This window comes from Suricata suricatta, chromosome 13, assembly GCF_006229205.1.
Source record: "Suricata suricatta isolate VVHF042 chromosome 13, meerkat_22Aug2017_6uvM2_HiC, whole genome shotgun sequence".
In the NCBI taxonomy this organism is placed as follows: Eukaryota; Metazoa; Chordata; class Mammalia; order Carnivora; family Herpestidae; genus Suricata; species Suricata suricatta.
The window spans coordinates 44,172,305-44,185,464 of record NC_043712.1 but is presented as its reverse complement, the minus strand read 5'-3'; the positions used below and the strand labels follow the sequence as shown (position 1 = coordinate 44,185,464).

The window sequence follows — 13,160 nt, the reverse complement described above, 5'->3', positions numbered from 1 at the left end:
GATCGCTTTGGCTATTTGGGGTCTTCTGTGGCTCTATACAAATTTTAAGATGTTTCTTGTAGTTCTGTGAAAAATGTCATTGTTATTTTGATACAGTTTGCATTAAATGTGTAGATTGTTTTGGGTAGTATAGACATTTTGGCAATATTTGTTCTTCCAATCCATGAGCATGGGATACCTTTCCATTTCTTTGTGTTACCTTCAATTTGTTTTCACCAATGTTTTGTAGTTTTCAGAGTCAGGTGTTAGCATCTATTTTGTTAATTTTTTTCCTAGGCAATTTATTTTTGGTGCAGTTGCAAATGGGATTGTTTTCTTAGTTTCTCTTTTTTCTACTTCATTATTAGTATATAGGAATGCAACAGATTTCTGTACATTGATTTTATATCCTACGATTTTACTGATTTATCGATTCTAGTAGGTGTGTGTGTGTGTGTGTGTGTGTGTGTGTGTGTGTGTTGTGTGTGTGTAGTCTTTCAGGTTTTCTATATAGGGTATTATGTTATCTGCAAATAGTAAAAGTTTTATTTCTTCCTTATGCCTTTGGATGCTTTTCCCCCCTTTGTCTGATTGCTGTGGCTAGGATATCCAGTACTATGTTGAATAAAAGAGGAGAGTGGACATCCTGTCCTTGTTCTTGACCTTAGTGGAAAAGCTCTCAGTTTTTCTCCATTGAGTATGATGTTAACTGTGGCTTTTTCATAGAAGGCCTTTATTATGTTGAATTATATTTCCTCTAAACCTACTTTGTTGAGGGTTTTTGTCATGAACAGATTAAATGCTTTTTATGAATCTATTGAAATGATTATATGGTTTCTACCCCTTCTTTTGTTGACATGATTCATGTTGATTGACTTGCAAACATTAAACCACTTTTGCATCCCTAGAATAAATCCCATTAATCTTGGCAATTATTTTAATGTATGATTTGGAGCTAGTTTACTAGTAGTTTCTTTTCTTTCTTTCTTTTTTCTTTTTTTTTTTTAGGATTTTTGCATCTTTGTTCAACAGAGATATTGGTATCAGAGTAATGCTGCCCTCATAAAGTGAATTAGAAAGTTTTCTTTACTTTTTTTTTTTAATAATTAGAGAAACATCTATTAATTCTTCTTTAAATGTTTTATAGAATTTACCTATGAAGCTGGTCCTGGACTTATTTTTGTTGGCAGTTTTTTAAATTCCTGATTCAATTTCATTGCTGGTAAACTGATCTGTCCATATTTTCTATTTATTCCTGAATCAGTTTTGGGAGATATGTTTCTAGAAGTTTAACCACTTTTTCTAGGTTGTCCACACTGTTGGAATATACTTTTTCATAGTATTATCCTATAATCCTTTGTATTTCTTTAGTGTAAGTTGTTATTCTTCTTGTTTTTTGGTTCTATTTTGTTTTTCTTTAATCGTTTTTATTCCCCTCCTTCTATTGATTTTAGGTTTTGTTTGTTCATCTTTTTCTAGCCTTCACTTGTAAGATTAAATTGTTTATTTGACATTTTTCTTGATTTTTGAGGTAGACCTATATTGTTATAAACTCTCCTCTTAGAACATATTTTGCTACATCCCAAAGATTTGGGACCTTTGTGTTTTCACTTGTCTGTGTACTGTTTTGATTTCTTCTTTGAATTCTTGGTTGATGCCTTCATTTCTTAGTAACATGTTACTTAGCTTCCAAGTATTTGTGTTTTCCCCAGAGTTTTTCTTGTTATTTACTTCTAATTTCATAACATTGTGGTCAGAAAAAATACATGGCATGACTTCAGTCTTTTTTTAATTTGTTGAGACTTTTTTGTGGCATAATATGTGATCTTTTGTGGAGAATGTTCTCTTGTGCACTTGAATGTATATTCTGCTGTTTTAGGATCCTATCTGGTCCAATAGGTTATTCAAAGACACTGTTTCCTTGTTGATTTTTCTGTTTAAATGATCTATCCATTGATTTAAGTGGAATGTTAAAGTCCTTTACTATTATTGTGTTACTATCTATTATTTTGTTTATGCTTCTTATTGGCTGCTTTATGTGTATTCAGGTTCTTCTAATTTGGGTGTATAAATATTTACAGTTGTTATATCTTTTTATTGGATTGTTCTCTTTTTAATTATATAGTATCTTTCTTTGCTTTTTGTTATAGTCTTTGTTTTAAGGTCTGTTTTGACAGATATGAATGTTGCTACTCTGGCTTTCTTTTCACTTCCATTTACATGATAAATGTTTTTCCATCCCTTAACTTCTAATCTGCACATATCTTTGGATCTGTAATGAGTGTCTTATAGGCAGCATAAATATGGTTCTTGTTTTTTTATATGCATTCTGTCATTCTGTGTCTTTAGATTGGAGGTTTTAGTTCATTTATATTCAAAGTAATTATTGCTAGACATGTATTAACATTGGCATTATTACTGTTCGTTTCCTGTTTTATATTATTCTTGTAGTTCTCCTTTCTTCTCTCTTTCTCTACTGTCAGTGTTTTCTGGCTTTCTTTAGTGTTATACTTGGATTCCTTTCTTTTTATTGCTTGCATATCCATTACTGGTTTTTGATTTGAGGTTACCACTGAGTTTATGTATATCATCTTATCTATATGGCAGGCTATATTAAGTTTATGGTTGCTTGAGTTTGCATCCATTCTAAAAGTACTAGATTTTCACTCATCTACCCCATCATGGTTTAGATATGTGGTGTCATACTTTACATCATTTTATTTTGTGAATCTCTTGACTGATTTTTATAGATATATTTAATTATATTACTTTTGTGCTTCTTACTTTTCTTATTACTGCTTATGGTCTTTTCTTTTCACTCACAGTATCCCATTTAACATTTCTTGTAAGGCTGGTTTAGTGGTGATGAATTTCTTTAACTTCTATGTGTCTGGGAAACTATTAACTTTCCTTCTATTCTGAATGATAGCCTTGCTGGATAGAGTATTCTTGGTTGCAAGATTTTGTTTGTCCATCCTTTTGTGTGTATCATGCCACTCCCTTCTGGTCTGCCAATTTTCTGCCAAAAAAAGAGCTGACAGCATTATGTAACTGTTTAATCTTGCTACTTTACAAATTCTCCCCTTATCATTGTTTTTTTTTTTTTCCTTTGGCCGTTTTAATTATTATGTGTCTTGTTTGAACTTCCATAGTTTGATTTTTTTGGTGGCTCTCGGTGCCTCCTGGGTGTAGATTTCTGTTTTTTTACCCTGGACTCAGGAAGTTTTCAGCTTTTATTTTTTAAAATATATTTTCTGACCTTCTTTTCTCTCTCTCATCCTTCTGAGAGCTCCATAATGCAAATGTTATGGTTGATGGTGTTGCTGAGTTCTCTTAATCTATTTTCATTAAAATATTTTTAATGTTTTTTTTTGGGAGAGAGAGGCAAAGTGTGAACAGGGGAGGGGCAGAGAGAGAGAGGGAGACCCAGAATATGAAGCAGGCTCCAGGCTCTGAGCTGTCAGCACAGGGTCCAACACAGGGCTCAAAATCAGGAACTGTAAGATCATGACCTGAGCCAAAGGCAGTCGCTTAACTGACTGAGCCACCCAGAGACCCCAATCTATTTTCATTTTTTATGTTATTTATTTTCATTTTATTATTTGTTTTTCTCTCTCCCATTCAGCTTGATTGTTCTTGATTACTCTGTCTTCCAGATCACTCTCCCTTCTTCTGCTTCCTGTAGTCTACTATTTATCCATCTAGGTTGTTTTTGTTGTGTTGTTGTTTGAATTATTGCATTCTTCATCTCTGACTCATTCTTTTTTCTGTTTTCCATCTCTCTGTTGAGGATCTCACTGAGGTCTCTACTCTTCTCAAGTCCAGTGAATACCTTTATGGCTATTAATTTGATTCTCTATCAGGCATATTACTTATCTCTGTTTCATTTAGGCCTCTTGCTGTGATTCTGTCCTGTTCTTTCATTTGGGACCTATTCCTCTGTCTCCTCATTTCATCTAATTCTCTGTGTCTGTTTCTGTGTGTTAGGAGAGAAAGTCACATCTCCTTCTCTTGAATATAGTGGCCTTATGAAGAAGAAGACTTGTGCTGTCCTGCAGTGCAGTATCCCTGGAGTTTCAGGGGGGTCTCTATGTGTGTTGTGTGCATTCTGCTGTTGTTGCTGAGCTGTGTTTTCCTTCATATAGTTGTCTGTAATGGCTCTCTGCGTATTATGAGCAGAGTTCGGTCCCTGTGTTGTTAGTGGGTGTTAGACCAAGCGTTTGCTGGAACCGGTATAACACCCAAGTATGGAGTCCTCTCCCTGTGTTGTCTGCTAGGAAGCTTTTTGTTGGTGGGTGAGGCTTGCAGTCAGACCCACTGTCTGCCCTCCCCCCCCCCCCCCCCCCCCCCCCGTTTGAGCTGTAGTTGGACTGGTGTATGTGGTTATCTTCCCTTCTTCATGGGGCAGGAGTCACTTTGGAAAGGTGCTGACCCCTGTCTAGGCTGTTTGGACACTGACAGGCTGTGGCATCACTTTGGATGGGCTCTGTCCATGTGTGTATTGGAGCTGGGTCCATAGGAGAATGCACAGGCGAGAGACACACAGTGTCAGCAAAGTCTATTGAGGGAGCGGTGGTGCTGCCTTCACCTGGAAAATACCTTGCCAAAGCCCTCTGGTGTGGAGGGGGCAGTTCTACAGAAGTGTGTGGGGGCAGCTTTTAGCAAGCTAGGCAGAGGGCGGGTATTGGCACTGCGCTGATTCCTGTACCTGTCCTTGTATCTAAGCTGGAGGGAGCGGGGGGGGGGGGGGTCCGCTCTGATTGACTTCTTTGTTTTTAGAGAAGTCTCCCAAAGTTCCTTGCACTGCTAGCACATGCTCTAAAATTATTAAATAAATCTCCTTCCTGTATACCCAAGGCGTTTCTCAAACTGCTACTTTTATAATGTATCTCCAACGATCTATTTGTTGTGCTGTCTCTTTAAGGGTGAGAACTTTTTCCTATCACCCTCCTGGCTCTCCCAGAGCTGAGCCAGATGATTTTTCAAGGTCCAGGGGAAAAGCCCCACTGATTCTACAAACAAATAAGCAAACAAACAGATACCTCTCTTAGTCACAGCTGGGGTCTGGCCTTCAGAGCCAAATGTTATGGGGATTCATCTTTCTAATTCAGGACCCCCATTCCTAGGATGCTCAGAGGGGGGTCCTCTCCTCCCCCCCACCTCAGGCCCAGGGCCCCCTCTCGTCTGAGGACAGTCCTACTGGACTCTTTCTCTCCTGCCATGTCTCTGCCCTTCCTACCCTCTTCTGTGTGGCCTCCTCTACATTCAGCTATAAAGAGTCTATTCTACCAGTTTGTGTCATTTTTTGGTTTATTTACACTAATGTAGGTGTTATCTAGATATATCCGTGGGATGAAGTGAATCCAGAAACTTCCTACTTAGCCATCTCTTCCAGAAGTCCTCAATAGAACTTTTAAATTAAGAAACCTACACCAAGGTGAAACACCATGAAATTTCAGGGCACTAAAGAAAACTCTTTCAAGAAGAGTTAAAATTTTACCTCACAAAGTAAGTCAAATCACTTGAAACCTGACTGCCTTTTAGAATTTGTATTAGAAACTTGCTGATAAAAGAAGGTAAATGGAAACCAGCCCTGCAAGGAGAATTTTTGAACTTTGACAATGTTACCTTATAATATCTTTAGTTATAATATTATTAGAAAGGCAACTCAGAAAACATACCTATGACGACACATTTTTTTCCAGGAAGTTTCTTAAGGATGTTTTCCAACACAAGTGAAACAACAATCAGAAATAGGATGTAATTACACAGGAAATACTTAACTTTGCTTTGAGTGTAATGAAAAGAAACTGGCCTAGGTTTGAATAATAGTGAGCAAGTATGCTTCAAGAGCAAGGTCTTCTAGGAAGAATGCAATGAATTCTAAATATTCAGAATGGCTAGTAATAGATGGAAACTGGAAAGAATCTAAATGTTCATCAATAAATGAGTGGGTAAATTGTGGTATGTTGATACATTGTAATACTAGTTACCAATAAAAAACAAATTAACCATTGTTACTTGCAACAACATGAGTGAATCCCAGAATCGTGCTGAGCAAAAGAAGCAGGCAAATAATTAAAGTATTAGTTTTAAATTTTTCATAAAGTTTTCAAAAATGCAAATAATTCATAGGGAAAGAATAGATCGTTGTTTCTTGGGCCCAGGAGTAAAGATAAAGATGAATTACAGTGTGGTGTGAGGAAACTTTTGGAGGGTGATAGAAATGTTTGTCATCTTGATTGTGGTGATAATTTCATGAATATATATATATATATATATATATATATATATATATGTGAATGCAGAATCCATTGTGCACTTTAAACAAGCAAAACTGAACGTTTCAATTATAGCTCAATGAAGTTATAAAATACAAAATCATATTTGAGTTAAGATTGCATTTGACTGAGTCCCTTCTGTCTTCTTTGATATGCCCTAAGTTACCAAAATCTAGTTAACTGTGGAGCAAAATAACCGGCTAATGGTCCTATTCGGCATTAAGAAAGGTGAAATGGAACAGTGTTTTCTTAATTCTACAGGTAAGAATATATACTTTGTGAACAATTTTTTTTTAAAAGAGGAAAAATAAATTGCTTCTCAGCCTTTGGCTAAGATCAAGTGTAGTATCTGTTCTTATCAGTTTAAAAAAGGAAAAATAAAACATTTGTAGTATAAATGCACTATAAATACATGAATTCTTCAAGTTTTATAACCATTTGATAGGATAATTTCTTCTGTCTTGGTAGGATAATGCTTTTGGTTTTAATCTTTAAATAAAACTTATTCTTTGGCTTCAGTTTGTGGTTAGGATTTTAATAATAAATCATTGACACTGCATGCACACAAATATTTTATGTCTCTTAATGTTTCAGTTATTTATTGCTCCATAAAAAATGACCCCAAATTTCTGGGTGTAAACAATAATAATCATTTGTTTTACTCACAGATTTGCTTCTTGGGCAAGGTTCATTGGAAACAAATCATGCTTGTTTCATAAAGTGTCACCTAGGACAGCTCAACTACTGTGGTCTAGAATCCCAGGAAGACTGGATTGCTTATGTTTTTATTGTTGATAATGTTAGTCAGCTGGTATCTCAGTTGAGGCTGTCTTTCAGGACATCTACATATCACTGCTTGGTATCTTCATAGAATACTAGCTGGTTTCCTGAAGCAAGCATTTTATGGAACCGGGTGGAAACTTCATTTGCTATCTCTTCCTGTGTAACAAGTTAAGCCCCAATTGAGTAGAATTGAGCAACATCATTTATTACCTGACAGTTTATTGGGCGTTTTTTGTTTTGTTTTATTTTTTGTTTTGTTTTGTTTTGTTCATAGCTAGGAATCTGGGCAAGTCTTTTAAATATCCTCCATGTCAGGGTCTGTCACAAGTTGTAATCAAGGTGTCAACTTGAGATGTAGTCTTCCCAAGATTTGACTGGAGACATTTCTGGTTCTAAGGTTGCTCACTTGGCCGTTGGAAGGATTCAGTCTCTGATGGGCTGTTGAACTGAAAGTATTAGTTTCTCAGTGGCTGCTGGTCAGAAGTCATCCTCAGTTCCTTGATGGTTGGGCTTCTGCAGCATGGTAACTGGCTTTATTAATGCATGCAAGCTGACAAAGCCACAGAAAGAAAATTCAGCAAGAGAGAAGCTAGTGTTTGTTAGCCAGCCATTAAACTCACATCGTATCTCCTTTGGTACATTCTATTTCCTAGACACAAGCATCAGGTCTAGGTTAGACTCAAGGAAAGATTTCACAAAGTCACAAATACTAGGAGGTAGGGATAATTTCAGAGTATCTACTGTAGCTATATTTCCATTTATGATTAAGTCTTAGAAATTATGTAACATTCCTCCCATTATTTTCTGTTAGTCAAGTGAGCACAAAGTTCTGCCCAGATTCAATATTGAACCCAGCATGCAGAGGAGGGTCAGTTTCCCGCTGAATAAAATACATGCTGAATGGGATACATGGTGGAGAACACCTCTGGAAAATGCAATTGGTAATTATAAATAGGCAGGGATTCATTAGAGCATATATTTCTTATTACTATTAACATTATAAAAAATATTGGGATTTATTTTTATGCCATTTTTATTCTAGAAAATATATAGACCTTTCTAGAAAATGTGAACCATCATGATATATTACAAAAAATTTTGAGAAAAAAATTTATGAAGTTATAAACATAGCAACAAAAAATCTTGTGTTGTATGACAAAATAGCCTAATGATTAGGAAGTGTTCATACACAGCCACTGAATATTCAAGGTAAGTTATGTTTTGAAAATATTCTTTGGCACTAGAAAAATATAAATTTTAAATTTTATATGATTTATTAAGTATATGGCCTAAGAAAATATTTAATTTGAGGTTCAATTTTCTTATTAATAAAATATCATTACCTCATAGAGCTAATCTCAAATTTAAGTGAGAAAATGAATGTGTAATATATGACATACTTAGTAACCCATCAGTCTTGTAAGGTGGTGTTTTATAAGGAATGATACCCAACTAGGGTTTCCTAGTTTGAACGCTGGAATTTTGACTACTGGGCAAAGAATGTTCACTCCTCACTATGCTATATTTATAGCATATACTTCATTGGAATTAATTCATGATTTATAATGACAGAAAAATAAAATTGTTATTGAGGATGTTTCACAAAAAAAGATGCCAAACATACTATTTATGCATTTTTCTAAAGGATATATGTAGGGTTTCATGATAAGACTCCACTAAACCATTAATAAGTGTGTCCAGGATAGTAGCATCTCTGTGTTCTGATGGTTCTTTTTCAGTGTTTTTATGGTGTTCTTGACCCAAAATAATCTTTCTGAAATTCCTGCCTCTTCCTGAAGAGCCCTTATTTATATGTCACATGAATTTTTTTTTTGGTTGTGTGTGTACTTTAAATTTAGTTAGAATTATCACCATGCTTTCATATCCTCCACAAAATTTTAGCAGTTTGGGAATGCACAGAATTTCTTTTCTTCACATTCTATATTTGTACCCTCTTTCCTGTAATTACCATCTACTCTAGAACAGTGGTTCTCACACCATTGTCACTGGACAATCAGTATCAGCAACACTAGAAAACTTATTAGAAATACAATTTTTCAGATCCCAACTAATACCTATCTAATCAGAAACTTTGGGAGTAGGGACCAGCAATTAGTGATTTAAAAGTGATAGTGATTCTGACGATACTTAACGTACCATCTAGAATCCTCATTCCTCATGCGTGGTCTGCATTATTTGTAACCTGTGTCAGTTGGAAGAGTATTTCAAAGTCCTTTTGGTGGAAAGGACTTTTCCGCTTGGAGTTATTGTTGAAGATTATTCCCCAGTTTTACAAAGATATGTTTGCTTTTAGAGCATTAACCTAGCAAGGGTAGTTCTTTATATAAACTGCATATAAAACACATGTGTGATCCAAGAAAACCACAGAAGAATTTTAAAAAGCCTCTCAACTTTTTAAAAACTAATTCCTGTGGAGAGGTGAAGACACAGATTATGTGGTACATGGTACAAAATTTAAAAAGCTAAAAGGTGTTCATCAAAAATTATTCATTCTTACTACATGTGATGATGACTTAGAATTCCTCTCTGGAAACAAATATCATTATTAGTATCTTATGATAAATTTTTAAGGTATTCTATGAAAATAGGAATATGTATAACATATATTCAAATATACACATTAGTAGTATATCATATACTCTGTTCTTCTGTTAACTTAAAATATTATTTTAAAAATGTCCTATATTGGTGCATAGAGTGCTGCATTATTATTTTAGTATCTCCCTGTATGGACTATTTAACCATCCCTCACTGATGAACATTTAGCATATGACCAATCCGTTGCTATTATCAACTATTTTACAGTGAATATCATTATATGCCACATTTGCTTGCATGTGATATTATTTGTAGGTTAAAAATTTAAAGGTATTTGGTGAATGGTTTGCTCATTTTTTAGCTTAGCTAGATATTTTTGAATTGTCTTACATAGAAATTGCACAATTTTCACACAATAAACAATATGCCAGCAAAACAGTTTTCCATACTCCTGTGAATAATGAGTTATCAAACGTTCAGTATTTTAATAGACTATTGTATCATAGCTGCTTTAATTTGCATATCCATTCCTTGGAGGTTCAAATAACTTCACATGTTGAAGAAACACATATATTTCATTTTCTATGAATTGTTTTCTCATGTCCTATACCTGTTTCTTTCTGTTATAATGTTGTATGTTTAATTTTTATTTGCAAAAGGCCTTTACATATTATGAAAAGTGGCTTTAAGAAAAGTTACAATTATTTTCCCCATTGTTGTTCTTATTTGACTTTATTAATCCATGTTTGTATTTTTAAGTAACCAACGTGTTCTGTGTATTATAACTGTCTTTTCTGATGTAGTCTATGCTCTAAATGTTTTTATTTGGTGTGAGTATATATCATCTAATACATTTTAAGGTTAACATTCTGCTTTTAATTCTTTTAATGTTTATATTCATAAGGTACCTGTATGTAACATAAATTTTCTATTTCTCCTACTGTATCTATAGACATTATCTGAAACTGACATGCTTCAAAATCTCCCTGCCACATTCTCCTTTCTTACTTCCATCCACCATGTAATGTTGATTTCCTTTTTCTATTTATTTATTTTTGCTATGTACTTTAATTCTTCAATGTAGATGTATTACTTCTGTTTCTAGCAATATGGCAATACATGAAATTTATTGAAAACCCAATCACAAGACCATGTAGTTTCTGCATAATAGATAATGGCCCCCTCTTTTATTTTTTTTTTTAATTTTTTTAACGTTTTTATTTATTTTTGATACAGAGAGAGACAGAGCATGAGAGGGGCAGGGGCAGAGAGAGAAGGCGACACAGACCAGAAGCAGGCTCCAGGCTCTGAGCTAGCTGTCAGCACAGAGCCTGACATGGGGCTCGAACTCACGAACGTGAGATCTGACCTGAGCCGAAGTCGGAGGCTTAACCGACTGAGCCACCCAGGTGCCCCAGATAATGGCTTCTTTTAAGTAAGCTTGAAAAATAAAGATGCCACAGTGGGAAATAAGAGTGATAAACGGTCTCAGAAATAAAATTTACCCAGGGAATTAGTTCCTAAGATTTGCCTATCTTAGGAACTATTTGGACTGGGACTTTGGACCACACAAGAGCATACATCAAGCCTAGAATAAGGAAAAAATTGGAAATAGGAAATTGAGGCCTATGGAACCTTCATACCACTGTAGAACTACATAGAGTCTCACAGGAAGAGTCAGCTCTAAAATCATACCTGCCTGTTGGAAATTCTCCTATATTATCATGGTATCTAACGGACAAGGAATCTTTCCTGACAATATTCAAGGACGTGTCTTTTTTTACTTCACATTTGGAGTTTGGATTTAAGTATTCACACAGGAAATATTAAATCTGTTCATAAATTAAGATGGCCCAGAATTTATGGTGGCATGGGGCTCATACCAAAAAAAAAAGCAAATATTTTTGCGTGCAGTATATCCTTAGCTCAGATGATAGAGTATTCCCAGGGTTGAAAACCCAATGACTCAGTGTCATAAACACACAATCTAGAATGGGTGGTGGTTGCGGAGAACCTTTCGGAAGGAAAAAAAAAGACAAACAACCTGAGCAAAGTAGAAAAATCACATTCCTAGAAATCTTGCTTATTTAAATTTTATATACAAAATGTGAAGTTAGTATATTAAGGTGTTTAAGTGAGTAAAATATTAAGTAAGATTAAGTTAAGTAAAAGTAAAGGTACGTGTTAAATTAGCTAAATAGAATTCTGGAAGTGAAAAGTCAGTGGATGAGTAGATTTTAGATTAGGGAGAACTGAAAGGGAAATTGGTAAATTACAAAAAGCCTCTGAAGAAATTACCTAGAGTGAAGCATAGAAAAGAAAACAGTTATAAGAAAGAAGAGGAAGTTAGGAAATACTGAGAATAAAATAGGAAGACCTGTAATTTTTCTAACAGCAGTTCCAGAAGAAAAGAATAGGATAATATCCAAAGAGATAATGCTTGAAAATTTTCCAGAATTATGGAAGATATGTGTGGGGGACCAACCCACGCACCACAGTCGAAAGGTCCCGAGTAGGGGTTTGGTGTCTGCGAAAATATCTCTAGAAAAGAAGATGGACAAGATGAACAAGACAGACGAGACAGACAACGTGGATGGTGGTTGGTAAAAGCCACGTTTATTAAGATAGCCAGGGTCTTCTATACCATGGGTGATTACATCATTTCTTTAAGGATTACATAGTTCAAGGTCCCTGAGGTAAAGACATGCTCCAGGGAAGGTTATTCTTATCAGTAAGTAACAGGATTAAGTCATTGCAAAAAGAAGAATCCCCTAATAATAGTCTGGTTTTAAACATATGATGAGCCTGAAGAATTCTATGAGGAGATATACATTCCTTAAGGCCCTTCATTAGTTATTCAAGGGTGGGATGCTTATCCTTAAGTAAATCTTTTGGGAGAGGATTATGTTCACTCCCAACAGCAGACAAAGAGCCAAAAAATAAAGTAAGGGAAGGTCACTGACTGACCCAAGTTGATTTAAAGCCTAAAAGTATATGCCTCTTTGCAAAGTAATGAGAAAATCATAGGATGAACAGAAGCCACATGTGCGGCCCAAGAGGCCAAATATTGTTTGAGGGTTATTATTGCCTACTGGGCCCCAACATATCCCCCCCTTTTTACTTAAAAGAAAGTAAAATGAACAATAACAATTTTTTTACCCTGTAAAGGGCAAAGGGAAGGAGAGTTTAACCAATGTATGCCAGTCTCCATAGTTAATTTGGTAAGGTCTCTTTTAGGGTTTTTTAATATCTGGCGCTGTCTGGTTTACAAAAGCAGGAATGACAGCCAATTTATTTCCTTATTTTTCAGGATCCTTGGGTGTATAAGTGTGATACGCCTCCATGGTTCTTTCAACATGTTTAACCTTTGCCAAATTGGTGGGCCATCTAGTGGCCACTGGAAGACCTCCCATTAGAGTCTGGCAGCAGAGGCTTAGGCTCTCCTTACCTTTTGACATGTTAAAATTCCATGCCCAGATTAGAGGTAATTAATACCACCAGAACATCTTATCTATAAGAGGAAAGTTAGTGCAATCAGGAACTTTTGCTGTTCCCCTC

General features: G+C 35.4%; 1 pseudogene; it reads left to right on the top strand.

Moving 5' to 3' along the window:
- Window positions 1-6,571: 6,571 nt before the first annotated feature.
- LOC115277197 lies at window positions 6,572-6,699 on the top strand (annotated as a pseudogene).
- Window positions 6,700-13,160: the final 6,461 nt, after the last annotated feature.